We start from the raw sequence: 12,825 nt of genomic DNA, 5'->3' as shown, positions 1-12,825 counted from the left end.
AATGAATCATTGCCACTAGGCCAACAGGAAGTAACAACAAAAAAAGCCAAGCAATAATGTGATTTTTTTTCAGAGTTAACTGGATGTTGGCTATATTTCAATGTAGTACTTTTCTTTCTATAGAATAGATAGGAATTCCAATGTATATAGGAGCATATGTATTACATATGCATAATATATATAGCAGATAATTATATGTACACAGGCAATTGTATGTAGATGTGCATATATAAATATACACATATGACTTTTAAATTCTACCACATATACATTGCACTTGTTTCTCTCAGTTACAATAAAAAGGACTGTATTTCAATTTTATATATTCTCACTACAAAGAAATAATAAGAATGTAAGGTGAGTCAGTCGGGCACGGTGGCTCACCCCTGTAATCCCAGCACTTTGGGAGGCCAAGGTGGGCAGATCACAAGGTCAGGAGATTGAGACCATCCTGGCTAACAAAGTGAAATCCAGTCTCTACTAAAAATACAAAAATTAGCCAGGTGTGGTGGCGGGTGCCTGTAGTCCCAGCTACTCTGGAGGCTGAGGCAGAGAATGGCGTGAACCCGGGAGGCAGAGCTTGCAGTGAGCCAAGATTGTACCACTGCACTCCAGCCTGGGCAACAGAATGAGATTCTGTCTCAAAAAAAAAAAGAAGGAAAAAAAAGTAAGGTGATAGATATGTTAATTAGCCTGATTTGATCATTTCACAATGTATACATGTATTGAAACAACACATTATACCTTACAAATGTATAAAATTAAAAATGAGATACAATTTTAAAGTCTGTATTGTAAAAATCTAAATTTAAAAAATCATTATAAAAATAGCCTTTATACATTACATATCATCTGCATCTGGCATGTGGTTCTTCAAATATCTATTTTTTCTTGCATCTAGTATGATTTTTCTTATGAAAGTTAGATTTTCTTTCCATCTGAACACATCACAAAAGTGATCACATATATTTCCTTCATAAATCTCTAAGAGAAAGCTTCTTATAACAATAGACAAACTAAGAAACAATAAGCAAATTGATTTAAAAATCTTCAACAGCCGGGCGCAGTGGCTCAAGCCTGTAATCCTAGTATTTTGGGAGGCTGAGGTAAGAGGATCACAAGGTCAGGAGATTGAGACCATCCTGGCCAACATAGTGAAATTGAAATCCCCTCTCTACTAAAATTACAAAACTTAGCTGAGTGTAGTGGTGCGCGCCTGTAATCCCAGCTACTCTGGAGGCTGAGGCACGAGATTTGCTTGAACCTAGGAGGCAGAGGTAACAGTGAGCCGAGATCGCGCCACTGCACTCCAGCCTGGCAACGGAGTGAGACTCCATCTCAAAAAAAAAAAAAAAAAGGGCCTGGCACGGTGCCTAACGCCTGTAATCCCAGCACTTTGGGAGGCCAAGGCGGGCGGATTACCTGAGGTCGGGAGTTTGAGATCAGTCTGTCCAACATGGAGAAACCCCATCAACTAAAAATACAAAATTAGTCGGGCGGGGTGGTGCATGCCTGTAATCCCAGCTACTCGGGAGGCTGAGGCAGGAGAATCGCTTGAACCCAGCAGACAGAGGTTGCGGTGAGCCAAGATCACGCCATTGCACTCCAGCCTGGGTAACAAGAGTGAAACTTAGTTTCAAAAAAAATATATATATATCTCTCTCTCTCTCTCTCTCTCTCTCTCTCTCTCTACAACCTTGAAAATGAGCTCTTAAAAATGAGATTCTTTCTAAAGATTAATCTTGGTAAATTACTGTGTTGTAACTGATTCTTTTGCGTAGTGCTTATTAATGTAGAAATGTGTGACAGTTCAATCATCTTCAGTCCTGCAAGTAATTTGCAATAAAATTAGAAACTCATTTGTGTTTTGCTTTGGGGTTTTTAAAATTTTTTTTATTTTTTCAAATTAAGAAAATTCCATTAGCCTTTTCACCATCTCCTCTAATTCTGGTAGCATCTTTGAACCCCTAACACTTGGCACCTGCTACTTCAAACCAACCCTATGCAAATGACAAAGAAGGGGTCTCCCAACCTTCTCCCTGTGTTACCATTTCAGAAGCACTACTCAGGGCACAGTGGTACACATTTCTTATGGCCACTAGCATCTTTTTCCAATTTTCAAACAAATCATCAAACATCTGGGTCAATTATACTTAAATTACAGAAGCATGGAATTTTAGGCAACAGGCCCCTCATTTTACCTCAGAGGTTAAGTGACTTGCTCAACATCACACAGCCCAGTAAATGGAAGTCTTGCAACCAAACTTGAGCCCCATTCCTTGGTGAGTAATCCTGAGTGTGTGTATGACAAGATAAATACAAATAATGATGTTGTGTTCTTTACCAAAAAGAAAATGAGGATTAGCACTCTAAAATATCATTTAGCTCTATAGGGTTCCAGGCTATTCTGGTCCTGTTTTAAGTGAATAGGAATTTGTACATTATATAAACAAAGCCAAATTTTCAAATAAGGAATTTTTTTTTTTTTTTTTTTTTTGAGACGGAGTCTCGCTCTGTCGCCCAGGCTGGAGTGCAGTGGCGCAATCTCGGCTCACTGCAAGCTCCGCCTCCCGGGTTCACGCCATTCTCCTACCTCAGCCTCCCGAGTAGCTGGGACTACAGGCGCCCGCCACTGCGCCCGGCTAATTTTTTTCTATTTTTTAGTAGAGACGGGGTTTCACCATGGTCTCGATCTCCTGACCTTGTGATCCGCCCGCCTCGGCCTCCCAAAGTGCTGGGATTATAGGCGTGAGCCACTCAAATAAGGAATTAAGACAAATGCAGCAGCATAGGAGATATTTGTGCTAAAAAAAAAAAAAAACAAAACAAAAAACAAAAACAAAAAAAGAGTGTGCCTCTTTTTATCCCAGAAATACCTCATATACATTTTCTTAACTTGAAAAGTAAAGCTAAATTTGATTAAGCACATGTCTGCATATCACATGAGCCTTCTACTACTATAGAAGAGTGGAAACCAAAAGAAATGCCACATATTTCATGGTGTGAATCAGTTTCTTTCCAAATGACACTTCCTATGAAAAGGCATAAATTTGGAATTTGACTTTTGGATAATGCTGTTTTTCAATTTTCAAATATAATTGTGATGTAATTGATCTAATCTGCATTTCAAAGCTGCTAAAGCTGAGTTTACCACCAAAACTAAGCACAAGATCTCCTTTTATGGACCAAAATAAAGAGCAGTGTACTGAATTATTAGACAAGCTTTTGTTCTTTCCTTCAAATATTTGCATGAATTATTCAGGCTTTATATGGATAGAGCTTTGAAATATTCAAATTCCTTGAGCTATTTCATTAAGATTCATATTTATTAAATCCTGTAGCACGTACTTTCCCTGCGAAAGTGCAGATTCAGTTCCATTATGATTTCTTCAGTAGAGATCCTACACAGAACAGAGAGTCTCAGGTGGTGGAGAAGATACAAAGATAAGCAAAACAATCTTCAGGGATCTTACACATAAGGGGAAATTCAAAACCATAAAATACTTGCAAACTACAAATTATAGAGTTTCCAAAGAGAAAGAGATATCTTCCAGCCAGGGTCTAAAGGCAAACCTTCAGAGAGAAGCTGGCATTTCAGATGGGCCCTGAAGAACTAAAAGGAATTTCACAAGTAGGGGAACAGTAAAATGAGGGGGCTGAGATCTCAACTTCGCCCATGCTACTGTTTCCATCTTTGAAATCTCTTTTAGATATGACAACCCATGCAGTCAACTTCCCAGCTATGTTGCCAGCTCCTTAATTCTGCCTCCCTTCCTGGTAAACACATTCTGACTATCCCAGGAACCCCCTTTCTGAGGGCTGCCCTTCTACTCCATCCCCACAAAGATGCCCCCTTCAGCTCTTCTGGGTGTCACAAACAACACTAATGAAGCAGGAAAGAGTAGCAGTCGCAGTCTCATCAGAACCCTCAACCCATACCACTGCTTCCTCCCCATTGAGTCCTGCTTGGTGAAATATGCCATCCAAAGCTAGAAACGTGGCAACTAATGTGGCCATGCGATCTCACCTCTCACTTAACAATAGTTCTGTGACTCCCCAAATTATATTTCTCAACTTGGCACATGAATCTTTTCTGTCCATTCTCAGCACTGCCCACTCCCTGGCTCACAGTGACTCTTTGTAGACCCCACCACATACACACACAAATGCACACACACACTCACAGGCACCCTGTTGTATTTTCCTTCTGTCTTTGCTTGTGCTTCCCCCTTGTATTGTCCATTCTCACACTGCTATAAAGAAATACCTGAGACAGGGTAATTTAAAAACAAAAGAGGTTTAACTAGCTCACAGTTCCTCGTGCTGTACAGGAAGCATGATGCTGTTATTTGCTTGGTTACTGGGGAGGCCTCAGGAAACTTACAATTATGGTGGAAGGCGAAGAGGAAGCAGCCATCTCACATGGCTAGAGTGAGGGCAAGAGAGAGAGGAAAGGGGGGAAGTGCCACGTACTTTGAAACAACCAGATCTTGCAAGAACTCACTATCATGAGAACAGCACCAACAGGATAGTGCTAAACCATTCATGAGAAATCCGTCCCCATGATCTTGTCACTTCCTGCCAGGCCCCACCACCAACACTGGAGATTACAATTCGACACGAGATTTGGTGGGGACACAGATCCAAACCAGACCACCCCTCTCTCTGGAATACAACTCCATCCTTCTCTGGGTTGCCCTGAGAGTCCCTACTCATCCTTTAGGTTTCAGCTCTATTAAATTCTTTGCTTTTGAACAGTTTCTTGCTCTTCTAACGTAAATCCATTTAGCTCTTCTGGAGTATACCCATTACCCAGAACACACAAAGTCTTGAAACTTTGCTCATTCATCAAAGAATTCTTCCTCCTTAGTATCAGAGAGTGGGCAGCAAAAAAAGCTGTGACTGTTTATAAGGTAAGTTTTGTTATTGGGGCAGGGGATGTGGGAAGAATCCAAATCACAAATTTTGAAAACAAATGAGTCAAAATATTGCCACATTTAACGGTCCTGCTTCTCTGGAAGAATACTAAAATGCTCCAAAAGAAGAAATAATAAGGGATCATAGCAGGTGTGTGAGCCATGCAATGGCAAAAAGAGGAAATTACAGGAAAGAGGATTGATAGGATGTATAATTAACTGACTCTGGAGAAAATATGAGGAATCAAGGAAGGGTACGACTTTGAGCCTTAGAAACTAAGGGAAAGATGATATATATAAAGTCTGGGTATGGTGGCTCATGTCTGTAATCACGGCACTTTGGGAGGCTGAGGTGGGAGGATCACTTGAGGTCAGGAGTTTGAGACCAGCTTGGCCAACATGGTGAAACCCCATCTCCACAAAAAATACAAAAATTAGCCTGGTGTGGAGGTGCATGCCTGTAATCCCAGCTACTCGGGAGGCTGAAGCAGGAGAATCACTTGAACCCAGGAGGTGGAGCTTGCAGTGAGCCAAGATCACACCACTGTACTCCAGCCTGGGCAACACAGCAAGACTCTATCTAAAAAAAATGATATCTGTGATGGCATTTGGGAGGGTCAAAGGGGAGGAAATTTGATGGGACAGCAGGGCATCAAGTGGAATGTGTCACAAGCAGATCTGTAGCTTAGAACTCAGGGGAGGGGGAGGCCCTGATGAACAGACAGGGACTCAGCAATGACTGAAGATGAGAAAAAGCAAAATTATTTTTGCACCAAGGACTTGGCTTTGTGGGACATCCACAGTTACAAAAGGGGAAGAAAAAGGGAAAGCAGTTTAAAAACTGGAAGCATCAGAAGAGGTAGTGATCCGGGACAGCAGAGCATCCCAGCAGCCAACAGGAGAGAGGTAAAAGGAAGAGCAGTCAACACTGCTGGATGCTGCAGAGGAGTGAAGGAAAATGGGGGCTGAAGGAAAAATGGTTTAGTTCGGTGACTGGGAAACAACAGCGGTGACTTCAGAGAGGGCAACTGCCAAGAGAAAGGTGAGAGAGGACGCTAGATTACGAACAGCAGAGAAGCAAATGCGAGTTAACTTCTAGTGAAGATGGGGCTTTGAGGACGACGCCAATCCAAAATGATAGTGATAATAGATTAAATATAAAATGGGAGAAATGTAAGACATTTCACACTTAAAAACATCTCCATAGCCCAGAAATGGAACAGAAACAATATGATAAGTAGCCTGAAGATGTAGACCAGCTCAATTCTGCCAAAAGCAAACGGAGGCATCCAGGGGCAAGACTCATATAGGGTACTAAGAACTAAATAACCCATGTGAGGCAGAAGACTCACATAAAACCAAGGGCTGGGAGAAGGCTACCCCCTTGAAAGGAACTAGGGCCACAAGCTTGTACACATCTGTATACCTAGGGAGATGGAAGAACCAGACATAGTCTTAAAGCCGGAATTTGACCCTAGAGAAGGAACTGGATCTACAATACTGTAGGATAAAACCGAGGTCTAGGCCTGGGAGGCCCAGAAAGTAGGTAACGGCAAAACTACGAGACCAGGAAGGTTAAGCGTAGGGGGACACAAAGGAATGAAGGAACGGAAGAAGGAAGGTAGAAAAGGAAAGAGGGAGAGAAATAAGAAAACCTGCCGAAAACAGAAACCACAACATGGAGAAGAATTCACATCAGGTAAAAAGAAAATACTAGAATATCTGAAAATTACTTCTTTAAAAAGAATTTGTTCAAGACTTTCAAAGGAATTAAGCAGAGGAATAACATAAAAATTATGAAGCACGAACAGTCAGAAATAAAATAACTATGAATAATTATGAAGAATAACAAATTAAAATCCTGAGAATTAAAAATACAGTCATAGAAAAGTTGTCTGTTTGTTTTTTTTTTTTTGAGATGGAGTTTCACTCTTGTTGCCCAGGATGGAGTGCAATGGCATGATCTCGGCTCACTGCAACCTCCACTTCCTAGATTCAAGATTCTCCTGCCTCAGCCTCCCTAGTAGCTGGAATTACAGGCACCTGCCACCATGTCCAGCTAATTTTTTGTATTTTCAGTAGAGACAGGGTTTCACTGTGTTGGCCAGACTGGTGTGGAACTGCTGTCCTCAGGCGATCCACCCGCCTCAGCCTCCCAAAGTGCTAGGATTACAGGCTTGAGCCACCGTGTCCAGCTCAGTCATAGAAATTTTTAAAAGAAAGAAAGAACAAAGAATGGGATAAACTCTGAAATGAACATACTTAGAAAATTGGGAAATAGTACAATATTGCTAAACAGACCCATGACAAAATATATGCACACACAGAGTTAAGAGACATATACGGTAGACAGGGAGACCTCAACATACCACTGCTAAGAGTTTCTGGTGAAGAGCGGTTTGGTGAGTAATACATTCATTTCTTCTTTTTTTTTTTTTTTTTGAGATGGAGTCTCGCTCTGTTGCCCAGGCTGGGGTGCAATGGCGCAATCTTGGCTTACCGCAACCTCCACTTACTGGGCTCAAGTGATCCTCCTGCCTCAGCTTCCTGAGTATCTGGGATTATAGACGTTCACCACCATGCCCAGCTAATTTTTGTATTTTTAGTAGAGATGGAGTTTCACCAGCTTTGGCCAAGTTGGTCTTGAACACCTAACCTTGTGATCCACCCACCTCGGCCTCCCAAAGTGATGGGATTACAGGCATGAGCCACCACGCCTGGCCCATTTATTTAATTCTAATAATGAAAAAAGTATATTGGCAACAAGTATCCAACTGAAGAAGCTGAAAAGAATGTTAGTGAAAATCCAAATAAAGAGGAAGAAACTAATATGCAGGCAAAGAGATTAATAAAACACACACACACACCCATACACACACACCCACACACACACACCCCAGAAGTGAAAAAGGAAACAAAAAGCTAGTATAGTCGGCTCTTCATCTGTATCTGCAGTTTCCACATCCACAGATTCAACCAATTGTGGACAGAAAATATTCTGAAAAATAAAAAGTAACAATACAACAATAAATATGCAAATAAAAACAATACAGCATAACAACTATTTACATAGCATTTATATCATATTAGGTATTTTATGTAACCTAGAGATAATTTGAAGCATACAGGAGAATTGTGTAGGCTATATGAAAATAGGATGGCATTTTACATCAAGGACTTGAGCATCCTTGGAGTTTGGTATGCAAGGGTGTCCTGGAACCCCCCCACAAATACCAAGGTACCACTGTACTTTGAAAAACTAACAAAATTGACACACTTCTATTAAGGCTGATCAAAAAGAAAAGAGAAGGCACAAAAATATTAGAAGAGAAAAGGTAACATAAAGAATTCAAGTAAAATCTGCAAATACAACTTTTTTTTTGAGACAGAGTCATCCTTTTATTCCTTACTTTCTTAACAAACTGCTTTCACTTAAAAAAAAAATTTAAAAAAGAAACAGAAAAGAAAAGAAAGAAAAAATGAAAGACCCTATATCTCTAATTAGAAACTTTAGAAAAAGATAAATTCTAAATAAAATACTAGTCACTTATATTCAAGAATGTATTTTAAAAAATGAAAATACATCATAACCAAATAGAATTTACCCCAAGAATATAAGAATGTTTTGACATCAGAAAATATCTATAAATTTGTTCACAATATTGACTACATATAGAAAACCACACACAAAAAAACCCTCAATGGAATTTTTTTAAAAAGACATTCTACAAAAGTAAACATTCATTCATGAGTTAGTAAATTTTGTATATATTTTATTAGGATAAATTATCCTCTGACCATTTCTTCATTCATTCATTTTGTTTCCCTCCCCCCATCTACCATTAAAAGCAAGGCTGTAATAAGTATTTTCCCACAGTCTCTTTGTGCACACGTAAAATTACCTCTCTAGAGTGTATACTTAGAAGGAGCATTGCCTAGGGGAAGGATCTGCTCATCCTCAAGTATTTACAAATTGTAAAGGTTTGTACAAATTTACACTCCTACCAGCAGTGTATGGGAGCTTCCCCATATCAATACCAACATTTTCAGTACTTTTTCCCTGAAATGAATGGGGATAAAATTTATTTATGAATGCTACCATTATTTATTGAGAACCTAGTACGTGTCAAGAACTGGAAAAGAGTAGTAGGTAATGAGGTAAAAAGGTCATGGCATGCAGAGGATGCACGTGGTACCACTGTCATAACTTTGGCTTTTATTTGAAGTGACATGAAAAGCTATCGGAGGATTTGATTCAGAGAAATGGCATGATTTGACTGTTTTGTAAGAATCACCCTGGCTGTTGTGTTGAGAACAGACTATAAGGAAGTGATGAAGGAAGCAGGGAGACTAGTTAGGAAGCTATTGCGATAATTCAGACAAAAAGATGATGGGGGCTTAGACCACTATAAAAATGCTTTGTTTAAAAATTTTCTATTTTCCAGAATTGCAGTGAGACCATGTTTATGACCTGAGGGTAGAAAAGGCCTCCTGAAACAATACAAAAAATGCCAAAGTCATAAAGAAAAGGATTAATAAATTTTACTATATCAAAACTTTACATCTGTTCAACAAAATGAGATTCAAATCCCAAGGAGAGACTGGGTGAAAGAACTGTAATGAATGTAGCAAAGGACTTGCCTTTATATGTCCCCAGAAAAAAGACAAATAAAATTGAAAAATGGGCAAAGGGCTGGGCGCGGTGGCTCACGCCTGTAATCCCAGCATTTTGGGTGGCCAGGGCGGGTAGATCATGAAATCAGGAGATCGAAACCATCCTGGCTAACACGGTGAAACCCCGTCTCTACTAAAAATACAAAAAAAATTAGCTGGGCGTGGTGGTGGGCGCCTGTAGTCCCAGTTACTCAGGAGGCTGAGCCAGGAGAATGGCGTGAACCTGGGAGGCGGAGCTTGCAGTGAGCCGAGATTGCACCACTGCACTCCAGCCTGGGCAACAGAGCGAGACTCTGTCTCAAAAAAAAAAAAAAAAAAAAAAAAAAAAAAAAAAGAAAAGAAAAGAAAATGGGTAAAGAACATAAATAAGCAATTCCCCAAAGAAGAAACATGAATGGCAAATGAGCATCTGAAAAGATGCTCAGTCTTACTGGTTTTGGGGGGAAACACAAATAAAAAGAAGGGGACACTATTTTTCATACATTGGATTGACAATAAGTAAGAAAGACTGATGTATTGGCAAGCATCTGGAAAAACAGACATTCTCTTACCATATTCCTGGGAATATAAACTGGCCAACCTTTTTGGAGAACACATTGGACAGTAGTCCTTCGCACTTTGGATGCGCCTATCGTTTGACTCAGTAATCTCACACCTTGGTATCCACTGTAGAGAGATATTTGCACATGTGCAAAAAGGAAACAGGTACAAGGTTATTTCACTATAGCACTATTTATAGTGGTAAAAACTCATAGCATAGCAACCTAAATGATCATCAAAAGACTGGCACTTAGTGATGCATCTGACTTATGTAAAAGCATGCAGCAGTTGAAAAAAACTAAAATGTACTGACAGAAAAACCTCTGAGAGATATGGCTAAATTAAAAAAAAAAAAAAAAAAGCAAAGTTGAAGAACAATCCACACTGTGTGATACCATTTCAGTCAAAACAAAACAAAGCAAAATTCCCTCACTGGTTCTCTCTCTGTCTGTGTATAGATATAGATAGATAGATACATATACACATGTACATAGATGCAGATGTATGTATACAGATAGATCAATACAGATACATAAACATCTAAAAAGCTGAAAAGACACACTCCAACTTGAAATCAGTGTTTTCTGTAAGGAAGAACCTGAAATAGGGGTTGAAGGAGGAGGATGAAGAAAAAGTTTTTATTCATCTTATGTGATTTTCTTAAAGATCCCTTGAAGTTTCACTATGCTTAGGAAAAGACCTTCCCCTTTCTAAGTTACTGCTCAGTGTCAGGCATCTGGGCCCCTGCACTACATTCCAGACTGGCTGCATTCCTGGTGAAGCCAGTGATTCATGTGAGCATGCCCTGGGCCAGCCCCAGGTGCTGATATTCTGTGCTTTATTCTAGGCTCAACATCCACCCAGACTGACCATGGGCAAATCAGTTTCAGTTCCTTTCTCTTATCTAGCTCAGTTGTGGGGCAGTTACCTCAAAATGGGATGCAAACGAGGATTCAAGCAAAGTATTCTATAAGTTGCCTCCTCAATCTTCTCAGTGCCTCTCGTAACCAGCCAAGCCAGTCTTGGCCGTGTGGAGGTGGAGACTTCAGGGGAAATGCTTGCTGACTTTGTGCACTATTCCGAGCAAAAGGGCAAGCTAGGGATACCATTGCTGGAAAATTTTTAGTGCAGCAAAGTGTTCCCTACCCATCTGGCCGATTAGATACCGTTTTTCTTGCACCCTTTTTCAGTAAATATAGGGCAGATAAAATAGCCTTTTACCCCACAGATGAAGCCCTGGAGAGATCATCCATAAATTACAAATATAGATTGATTCGGGGTGGGGGTGGGGAGGGAAGGCAGGAGAAGACTCAAATGCCATAAACAAACTCCTAAGGAGAATGCTATGAATAAAAACTTCCTGTACCAGTCAGCAGCATCCTAATGAGAGGGAGCTCACATGTGTACAACAGCTGTATAAATTACCAAACTTAAAGGGTAGAACTAACCGCATCATACTACTTCCAAAACACTCGATTCCTTCTTTCTTTCTTCTTTTCTACTCCAAAATAACCTAAAACAATCCTATAACAATTACAAACTGGGGGAAAGGCAAACCATTCTGGGAAAGAAAAAAATAGCAGCTGCTCTAGATATCATTTTCAGATTTTGGCTAGGATTGTTTAAGTTATTTTTTATTTTTTTTTAATTCTTGGCTGGCTTGACAGCCCTTCAGGATTTCAGCTGATTCCAAACACAGCTCAATAAAGATCATTCCAGAGAAGCTTCATATTCCTAAGATTCCTTAAATTTCTCTTTACTTTAACTTAGGAAATTAGGTTGAAAGAAGATGAAAAACAGCCCAGATTGCACCATTTCCTATGCAAGTTTCTTGCAAAGCAAGCTGTGTCCCCCTTTCCCACAAGAACAGAGAGACACAGTTCTGATTGGGAGGTGGGCGGCGGGTCCTCTGAAGCAGCAGCAGGACTATTTGTCTTTTGAAAATGCCCCAGCAGGTCCAAAGTCTGTCTGAAAACTTTTTGTAAAGGAGGAGGAGGAAAAAAAATGAGATTCTAGTGAGCTAACCATCTAAAAAAGCCAGTGACTGCACTGTGGACTTCTTTCATGCACCAAATATTTATTTTGCACCTAGGTGTGCCAGGCTCTGTTCTATACGCTGAAGAGGGAGCAATAAAGACAACCAAGTGTCTGATTCCCTCAGAATTTCTGTGCCTGGGGACCAAACTGTTACAGGAAAGTGGTCCTGATCCAGACCCCAGGAGAGGGTTCTCAGATCTTGCGCAAGAAAGAATTCAGGGCAAGTCCACAGTGCAGAGCAAAAGCAAGTTTATTAAGAAAGTAGAGGAATAAAAGAATGGCTACTCCATGGACAGAGCAGCCCCGAGGGCTGCTGGTTGCCCATTTTTATGATATGCTAAACAAGGGACGGATTATGCTAAACAAGGGATGATTTATTCATGCCTCCTCTTTTTAGGTCATATAGGGTAACTTCCTGACATTGCCATGGCACTTGTAAACTGTCACGACGCTAGTGGGAGTGTAGTAGTAAGGACAGCTGAGGTCACTCTTGACGCCATTTTGGTTTTTGTGGGTTTTAGCCGGCTTCCTTACTGCAACTGTTTTATCAGAAAGGTCTTTATGACCTGTATCTTGTGCCGACCTTCTATCTTATTCTGTGACTTAGAATATGCCTTAACTGTCTGGGAATGCAGCCCAGTAGGTCTCAGCCTCATTT

Source organism: Chlorocebus sabaeus, chromosome 14, assembly GCF_047675955.1.
Source record: "Chlorocebus sabaeus isolate Y175 chromosome 14, mChlSab1.0.hap1, whole genome shotgun sequence".
Classification (NCBI taxonomy): domain Eukaryota; kingdom Metazoa; phylum Chordata; class Mammalia; order Primates; family Cercopithecidae; genus Chlorocebus; species Chlorocebus sabaeus.
The sequence above is the reverse complement of the archived record's forward strand: the minus strand, read 5'-3'. Positions refer to the sequence as shown.